Raw genomic sequence first — 10,888 nt, forward strand, 5'->3', positions numbered from 1 at the left:
GACTGCATGCCAGTAGGGAAGTAACGTATTGCCATTTTCCTCATCATGCTTTTAAATTCGTGGTTGTTCCTTGGGTAGATGGCAAGAGAGGCATCAATCGGCTCATCTGCGGGATATTGGCGGAATATCGTTGGAGGTTATAACCGCCCTCGAATAGATTGAGTAATAACACCATTAGTCATCTTCATATTTGTTTACCTAAGAATCACTGAACCTAAATTTCTCCTCTGTTAGCGCTTTATTATATCCATAACTCACGGCATTTATTTATTTGTCGTTATCCGGCTGTCCTCAGTTATAATCCATTTTCTATTAGTTTCAACATTAACTGTATTATTTTCTTCCTTAATTACGCCGTATGTACGTGAATGCTAGAAACTACTGGATGCATTTCCACCAAGATTCGTATTTAGAATACACCTGTCCTTGATAGGTTTCAGGGCAAATATTGTTTCTAAATCCCTGAACTAACTGGGGGTTTATACGAAACCGAAACAGTGATTTTGCACTTCCAAAAAATATACACAACAAAAGTTTATGGAAGTCTACCTACCTTGGTAGAAATTAATGTCTAAACCTTTTTTTCTCATGTGCATCATTTCGATACGAGGATCAATAAGGGAGATATCATTAAAGGACCGTTTTTCTGTACAAGTCCCATATGACTTAACTCACGAGCGGGTGCGTGTAAAGCGTATTCCTTACAACTTGAAAACTACTGAAGACATTCGAAACAAAATTTATATTTAGCATCCACCTGTCCAAAGGTAGGTTTTAAACGTAGATAACATTTCATGTTCCGGAATGGACTGGCGGTTTATAAGGAACCGAAATGGTGATTTTACTCTTCCACAATATATACAGAACAAGACCAACCTGACTGGAAATCGACCAAACCTGATGGAATTCCACCTCTAAACCTTTTTTTTCATGTGCATTTTTTCGTCAGGAGGATTAATAAGGGAGATATCATGAATGGTCACTTTTGCAGGTTAAGTCCAGCGGACATAGCCCAAAAGGTGTTTTACATGGAGCAGATTCCTTATCTATATAAATCAAATCGTAACGACTGTGTACCTCTACACTGACTATTTTGGCGAAATTTTCGTACAGCTTTCCGTTTAAGGGGTAATAATAACAATCTCCATAATTTTTGATTTCCTGAAAGTCCTAATTTTTACCCGCCTCGCCCAAAATCCACATTGTGGCATAATCTGCCAGAAGAATAAGAAGATAATTGAAATTTGACAAAATTATACGTTTTAGCCTGTAACGAATGAAAAATCCTATATCATTAAATTTTTCATTTTTTATCCCCGAAGAATATCGAAATATGCAGGCAATTTTAATGATGGTGCAGACCTTCGGAAATTCCTATCACGTAACGGATTGCACAATCTCCGTTCAATTTGGAATGATCTACAACCTTGGTCTTATGACTTTATGCCGTATCTGTATCCCTTTTACGTTTGATTTTTCTCTATTAATCGATGTTAAGTCAATTTGGAATTTTCACATGCATTATTCATACTTTCAATTACTTATATGAAATACAGAATCATCAAACTCTTCACGAAAATTGGCCCACTCAGTAGCCATATGTGAGCCAAATGCTACGTATGTAGCTGTCACATTATTATCCGAAAAGTAATGTAATGTGAGATGATCTTACAAAACCTTTACCCTGTTCCACGTTTCTAAATCTGACCCAAGAATAGATGACATATCATTGGACCAGCCATTTAGGCCACTAAATCCGGCGTGTCTTATGGTATAATCCTTTGTCGATATGACGTACGTTTAGTAGCAGTTAATCTGTAAATGAAGGTCTTCAATATTGTAAACACGCATATACTTTCGTATGTCGATCTATATATATTCACTGATGTCGATTTAGCGATCGAGAAAGGGTCGGTCTGCTATTGTAATCAGTACTCCCCACACCGACTTTGACTGGCAGTAGGAAAGGGTTCCTTCTCCAACTCCTGTGTAACTGTCATTAGTAAGAAAGGCCTACAATTGTAATGAATAGTTCCCTTCTCGATTTGACTTGCAGAAGGTAAGTGAGCATGCAGTTTTGTTTAAAACTCCCCTACCCGATTGTGTTTGGCAGTAGGCAAGGGTGCCCGCCATTATAAAGAAATGTACTCATCTAAAATGTGACTGGCATTAGGCATAGTGGCCTGCTATTTTGATGGAAACTCACCAACTTGGTGTGACTGGCAGTACGCTGGCTGGCAGTAGGAAAAGGGGCCTGCCATTATAATGATAACTGCACAACTCAATTTCGAGTGATAGTAGGGTAATTGCCTGCCATTATAATAAAAACTGTAATCTGTCTGGAGGTAGGAAAGGGGGGCTGCCATTTTAACGAAAACTCCCCAAATCGATTCTGTCCGCATAGTAGGCAATGGGGCCTGCAATTATAATGTAAACTTCCCAACCTGATTGTGAATGCCAGTAGGCAAGTGAGCCTGCCGTTATATCACAAATCCGTAACAAACACTTTACATTGGAAACGTACGGGGACCTCCCCATGCTCTTTCTCGGATAACGCTAAGAGACATGCAATTTTAAAACTATCTTATTTACTGCATGTACACTATTTACTTCGATATTCGAATACAATGTAGAATACCGTAGCGAAGCACGGGTACATTCGCTAGTTATTATTATTCAACGGTTCCTGGCACTGTCACGTTTGGTTAATGTCGTCATTATTATGCGGGATGCAAACACAAATGGTTATTACTGTTATTATTATTATTATATCCCTCTTGTGGTTATTATTATTACTAAATAGGTGACACCAGATTTTATTATTATTATTCACGTCACTCAAGAGGTTATTATTATTTATGAACCGGTCACTTCCGCCAAATATATTAAGATATCGGTCGCAATTATAATTATTTCACTGATCAACCAACGGCATCATTACTGTTATTATTATGACAATTATTATTAAGCTGACCGCGATGATTTAACATCGTCCTTACATTGTTATTATTATTATCGGTTGCATACTATCATTTAGATTCCCGTTTAACATCTTTATCAACGCTCATTTAATTAAAGCGGTCCAATCCTTTATCTGCAATATTTATTATTATTATTATCATCACGACATCATGATTGTCATCGCTCGTCATTACAATGATTACAATATACGATCATTTATGTGGACTCTGAACTCTCATTATCCTTAGATCCGTAGTATCTCGACGAATAGCTGTGCAGTCTATTTATTTCGTACATGCTGTCACGGGTTCGAATTCTACCCGCTACGTAACTCAGTATTTCTCTGTGACACTGCCCGTACATTTTACACTCATTTCAATATCCTAAGTGTCTCTCGTACGGAATTTATTTCCTTTTCTATCTCAATATTCCTTGATTCATTTATTTCTCACAGAATTATCAACTGACTTATTTATTCCACTTTTGACATCGTACGACCTTTTATTATCTGACTGCAGATTCTTTAACATTTTTCTATCTCATTTTGATCTACGCCTTAGTTCATTCTCCACAAATAATCGTAACATCTTGAAATTATATTTACCAAAATTTGACAATCATGGTTTCGTAATATTAGTCCTACGTGTTCCGGCTAATGAATTGCAACTTTAAGACACGACATTTATACGTAAAAAAAAAAAAAATTGGACCGTAATTTAAACCACACGTTCATTAACATGTACGGATTATTAGCACCGATCTACATTTCAATATTATTAATTTATCAAGTTAAATTACCACGCACTTTAATTCCGAATTAAAAACGACATACCGTCATTAAATGATTTCCGACAAGCTCAACACCTGATCACTTAAATTTATTATTACGCATTGATCACTAAAAATTTCCAATATCTCATGAATTATTATTATTTCCAAATTATATAAAAAAATTCTTCTAAAAAAGTAGTTTTATTTTTATTTATTATTATTATTATTAATTTTAAAAAATTTAATTTTCGCCTGTTACACGGTAGTCCACTCTTAATATGTTTAACGCATAACCCCTTTTACAGTTTCGATTCATTCTGGCACTAACCAACTCCAGATACGATTTACTTGGAATATTATTATTATTATCGCTTCTCACAAATTTAACAACTTCACTTTGAAAATATGAACATACTAATCAACAACAAACACAGCTGGTATGACGAGGCTGGACTTTCCTTCAATGTCATTACATAGCTCGTTAAAATGACAAACAGAAAAGCACATATCGGGTCTATTTAACTATAATAACTAAAATCAAATGTAAAGAAAATTATTCTTGACTACAAAGAAAATAAGAATACATGCATGACTTAACGTACTACTCTATATCTACAAAATTTACATCTACAACAAACTGAACACATAAAAAGACCCGATTATTTACATTGTTATATTTACTACTGTCCGTGCTACAAATTTAGGATGGGATTGTTAAGCGACTCATCTTGTTACAGAAGGTAACCAAGTCTAATCAAATTATTCCCATTTTTCCCAATCACGATAACATTTCCCAAATATTATTTACAGTTTAGTACTCATTTTACTTATCGGTATTCCATTACAGCTTTGCAGATGAGAGGCTCCTTTCGGCCCCTCTCTGCATTTTACTCCTCCATTCTTGATGGCGTAGTTCCACAAAAGATTTCCTGGCACATTACCATTTTACACTAATACCTTAATTATCACAAAACTTCACCATTGACAACGTTAACACTGAACACTTTAACTTTTATACAACAAATTAATATCCTAGACCCAAAAATTTAATATTTACACTATTTTAATCTTCGTCCAATTACCGCACAATGGACCTGGACACGTACGATGAGGTGTCAAATTTTACGCCCGTCGCGATTTATGTCGTCCGACGCGATACGCCCGTTTCATACGGCACTCTTGAAGTGTTCATGATAGCGGTTCGATATTGCAAAGTACAGGCTATTATTCCCTTAAAGTACTGTTCGTCACACAGTCTGTTATTTACGCACTTATTGCGGTGCAATTTATATTACTCTCTTACAGTGCAATTAATTTACTTCACTGATATTTATAACTGACAAACACTGTCCTACGTTAACTATTTCCAGTTCATGTTGCTTGAGCGCGATCACATTTTATAAACACTGGCGGATGCTCGCGCCATTAAATGTTGAGTTACTGTACGCCCGTAGAATTCTAAGTTAGCCGCGACCGACAGTTCAGCTCCAGAGATTCAGTTCAAGTGTGTTGGCGAGGATCCCTTGTCCCGTATATATGGATGAAGCTTTCTCCCGCGGATTCATTGACGTCATACCCCTGAGGGAGGGGGTGGATTTTTAATATCGGCCCTTGCACTCCGAATTGGACGTTAAAATTTACATCAAATTAATCCACTCCGCTAGCATATTTGCTGGATTAAATATGAACTCCTAACGATCACAGATTTAGGAGATACGGGTGGATTTAGCTCCTCACATTTCGCGCCTTTAGAAGCGTCCCTTACAACGTGGTCTTTGTCCAGCCAATGAGATTCAAGCTGTCTGGTTTCCGAGAAATCCAGCCTCCAATTTATTTAATTTGCCAATAATTATTGATTATTTTTCCATGCGTGACATCTAATAAATTCATTACATCAATCCGTGTACTTACTGATTAATTTTGAAGTTACGAGAATATCTCATCCATCATTCCTTAAGATGGTATCCCTGAGTCTTCCATCAAATTTTTACGATTGGCCGGCAAGCGGTCACGTGATTTAAATCTCCACCTGCCCGAACCTAGGCTAGCGAATGTCCTGGCAACCGCTGTAGCTTTCCATGACGTCACGGAATTTCCGTCCTGCCAAAAATATCCCAGTGCATTACTCACGTAGCGAGCTTCCTTTGTATCACCTACCCCCTTTCTCTTTCTGACCAAGACTTATTTGTGGACTCGTGTTTCCCTGTTCGCCAACTAATGAGATCCCCTGCTGTGAAGTAGCTGAATGTTGTTGTGTCGAGCTAATCCGTCAGCCTCCAGTCTGTCGTCCTTCCTCGCTCATATTTCGACACAGATGAAATATTTTCAACTACACTTCTGTATTTCAATAAACGTACCATATATTATTTTATCAATCAAATCATGACTGACTATGGACCTATGTCACTCGGGTTCAGTATTTAGATAACATTGTATATACAGTATTGTACCCATTGCATTTTCTGACATGTTCCAAAATGGCGTCAAAGTGGAGGTATGGACCACATAGGCCAGAATTTTATGTACGCCTAATGAACCATAAATAAAAAGTTCAAAGGAGGCCAAGACCAAGTAAAGAGCGCACAAATTTTAAAGGCTGTGAGGAGAGAACAGAATAGTATCAATTGAATTGTTTGAAATGAAACAAGTAGAATATATTACTACACCTACTAATTGGATGAGATATAGAACGGATATACATCATTTTAGATGCGTCGGAAAAGAAGAATAGTTGCCGAGATAAACGAAATACGCAAACATTACCCGTTATAAAGAAGAAGATACGGCATAATACACGTCATACAACGTAGAAGAGAGGAATCGCAGCGTAAAGCAAATTTTGAATTAAATACGTTCACCAACAATACGATATGTAGAAAATTATGAAAATAGAGCTTGGAGGACAGAAAAATATTCATGAATCAGTTCCAAGAAGTGAAATTAAAAAATTCATAAGCCCTCAAGAACAAAATTATCGTATGAAATTATAGATTAAAAAATAAGGCAAGGACAAAATCGAGGATACACTGAACACAATGTCAAATATTTGGCGTAAATCAGATTAGCAAGGAGAATACGAGAGTACTGACGAGATATTTTGATTCTAAGAAGCTCCAAAATGAACTCTTACTCGCTGGATTTATTTTATGTTAATACTAGCTCAAGCAAGAAGATGACCATGGCTTGCTAATTTCGAGGTGGACTGAGCTGGAGATGAATATGTAACTAGCCAGCTGACCAGACCAGATGAAGGATAGTGCTCCAGCTGACCCCTAGATCCAGCCAGCCGAGGACCAGAGATGTAGCACGGAAAGCTACAAAGAAATCGCCATACTCGCTAAATGACGAGCTAAGTTTGCTAAATATTGGTTCTTTATTAAGTTAGTTGTAAAATCTCGTAAAATTTATAATAAGGGTGAAATATTTAAAATAGCGAGTGACTCAGTGAAGTGCAATGTTTAAATTAATGTCTTACGAAGTTAAGTTGCGACAAGATCGATATATCTCGAAGAAGTGATTATGTTGAATATATTATAATAGCTAATTAAATTATGATTATTTGCAAGGAGTGTAGATTTCGCACAGCAGAATGAGAGTAGTTGAGTGCATTAGATTTCTTAAACGGATTTTGAAGCCGAACATGCTAATTAAGCATCATTATGTAATTATATCGAAAGGAAGTGTAGTTTATATGGGCTATTCCTTGTCGTCTTACGTCATGAGATGGTATTACGTAATGCTAGAGATTAAATATTATTCTGTGTGAAGAATTATGATCGAATGAAGAGAATATAGTTGCAACGAAGTTTAATACATCGCAGGAATTGTGTTAAATATGAAGAAGTTATGATATGAATAAAAGTAATTATGTTGTTATTATAATTGATTGAATTGAGCGATATATAGAAGTGAATGGAGTTATATGAAGGAATTGGAATAAAATATTAGGAACATAGTTGCAATCAAGACGTAATGAAGGATGTTGAATGTTAATATTCAGATTATGGATCAAATATGAGAAGCAAGTGCATTGAATGAGTAATACTTCGAGGGAATAACATGAGACAAGGTATGCATGGCAAACCCAGACGCGTACATTAGAGTATATGGTTTCTGCTATATGAAAATACAGCTGTGCTATAAGGAAATATTGATAGGAAATATCATACAGAGGTAATGCACGAACTGAAGGATGAAATGAGTGTGTAGCTACGTAGAATAACACCGACGTCAGAGATAAAATTGAGCTATCGTATTTAAAATTGAGAGGAGTCACTTAGATTAACTTGTTATTGCAAATAAGACCATGTAAAGTCAAACACGTAAAGAGAGGATGTTAACAAGATTAATTAAGAACCACTTTAGTTAGTAATCAGGTTTATTTTATTTTTATTTTTGAAAGATACAGGATATTAAAGAAAAGATACTGGATGATTTTAAAAATACGTAAATATATTAAGATTAGGATGGTAGGTGCCAAGAGATGGCAACAGAGATTAGTAACCTTAGCATGTCATTCAACGAAAACATCAAAGAAGATGCGATATACATAAACACAATTTAGATTGCGTGATTTAAAAGAAAACATTTAAAGATGAATTGAGTGTATACTGGTCAGTGGTATGATTGATTTTATTTTTTTTAAATTTGATTATTATTTAATTGATGTAAATGATTAACTTAATATCTTCGTATCAAATGAGAATGTGAGAACAGATGTTAGCTCAAGTCAGGATTGAGTTTCAACTTTACTAAGCCAGCGCTGACTTAAATGAAACGTATACATACTGTTAATTTATTTTATGATTTATTTGGACATATTGGAAAAAGGTACTTTCTGTTTTCTTCATAATGCAATTAATTTAATAAACTTATTATTGATTTTTAAATATGTAGGTGATTTATAGATAGTTGTTGTAGGTTAATCTAGTTTCAAGTTGATTTTTGCGATTTATCATGCGATAGAATGGAGACGTTCATCCGGAGATGAATTATTTTCGCACACGGTCGACTTTCTCTTTGAATTCACGTAAAGCCGAGTTATTTCATGAAGATTTACCCTGAGATGTTGACGAGCTATCGAAGTATTTTTCTGTGTATCGTACCTGGACGCAGGATGGGCGCAGCATTAAGCATTTAATTTTAATTGCTTTATGTTGTATCAATCAACAGTACTTGGTCTTTTCGCAAAATTATTACGTCTTGCTTTAATTTTTATGTTTACATTTTTAAATGTTATTATTGAAAGAGGTTAAGTGTAAAAGAGGGCTGTGAGACCCATAAATGTAAGTCAAAAATAAATAAATAATTAAGGCCACGGCCGCTACCTTCCCCATCCTCACACTTTATCATCCTTCTGTCGCAGAAAATCATCGATGAGTTAGTGCGACGGTAGACCAGTTATAAAATAAACATCCAGCTTCCATCCAGAAGAATTAATCAGACGCGAATAAAATCCTCCACCAGGCACGGAATCAACCCCGAGGCCCTCACCCCGACCGTTCAGCCAAGGAATCGGTCCTTCGTCACATTAACACAATTACATAAATGCATTATTAAAGGGAACTGTAGCATGATATTAGATTTCAAAGGCGATGTAACGATGTTTAAGGGTATATTATTATTATTATTATTATTATTATTATTATTATTATTATTATTACTAGCATGGTACCCCTGCTTCGCTACGGTATTATACTGAAATTTATAACTGAATGCTTATTGTTTTAGATATATAATCCGCCGAAATTCGCGATCTGACACGTTTTCAGCGAGAATCCACCAAAATTCCCGATCTGACTCGTTTTCTATTAGATTACGGCACGTTTCCTCCCATTTTTCAATCTTCCTTTCCAGCAATCGATTTCGTACTTCCCGGGCTAGACTCAGGTATTCTTCCCGGTCAGTTGGGTCTGTAAATCTTTGCCATACCGTATATTCCTATAATCATTTTTAATCTGGATAAAATCCTTCAGGAGATGCGGCGTGGTGTCTTATTGGGAGCCATGGCGGCACTGAACCCGCGGCCGGCTGCATTCTTAGTCATTACCCGTCCAGGCGCCGTTTCCAGCGCGGTCCGCACATTTGACGACGGTCCGGAACATTATTATTTTTTTTTTCTTGCTAGGGGCTTTACGTCCCACCGACACAGATAGGTCTTATGGCGACGATGGGATAGGAAAGGCCTAGGAGTTGGAAGGAAGCGGCCGTGGCCTTAATTAAGGTACAGGCCCAGCATTTTCCTGGTGTGAAAATGGTAAACCACGGAAAACCATTTTCAGGGCTGCCGATAGTGGGATTCGAACCTACTATCTCCCGGATGCAAGCTCACAGCCGCGCGCCTCTACGCGCACGGCCAACTCGCCCGGTATTATTATTATTATTATTATTATTATTATTATTATTATTATTATTATTAATGTTATTCTTATTCTTCTTCTTATTATTATTACTATTATGTGTTGCTGGGATGAATGATGACAGGGAAAACCGGAGTATCCGGAGAAAAACCTGTTCCGCCTCCGTTTTGTCCAGCACGAATGTCACATGGAGTGACCGGGATTTGAACCACGGAACCCAGCTGTGAGAGGCCGGCGCGCTGCCGCCTGAGCAACGGAGGATCCTTATAAGTACATTAAGAACAGTAAAATCAATTGGTCTCACCTCCTTTTACACCCCACCGCCGTTAGTTTTTACTGCCAACCCTCCCCCCCACCATCCCCCCAAAATTAAAAGAAGGCGTGTTTCTTTATGTTTAAGGGAGATTCCAAACACCAATGTTCATGTCTATTACCTTCAGTTTTGAGATATAAGTATCCCCATAAATATAATTTACTTTTGTCACTTCATTTCAAACTACTCCCCCCACCCCTAAGCGAATTTTCCCGCAAAAAATACTTGTTTCTTTAATAGTGAAGGATCTTCTAAATACCAATTATCACGACTCTAACTTCTTCACTTTTAGATTTATGTGTCCTCATGAAAGGAATTCAACTCCTTTACACTCCCGCCCCCCAAGATGGTTTCCACCCCAAAACGCGTTTTTCTTTGTTTTTAAAGGAGATCCAAATACGAATTTTCATGTCTGTAACAACTTTAGTTTTTATTAGATGTATATATTCTCATACAATTAAAGTCAATTAATTTTTCAATTCTT

Source organism: Anabrus simplex, chromosome 1, assembly GCF_040414725.1.
Source record: "Anabrus simplex isolate iqAnaSimp1 chromosome 1, ASM4041472v1, whole genome shotgun sequence".
Taxonomy (NCBI): Eukaryota; Metazoa; Arthropoda; class Insecta; order Orthoptera; family Tettigoniidae; genus Anabrus; species Anabrus simplex.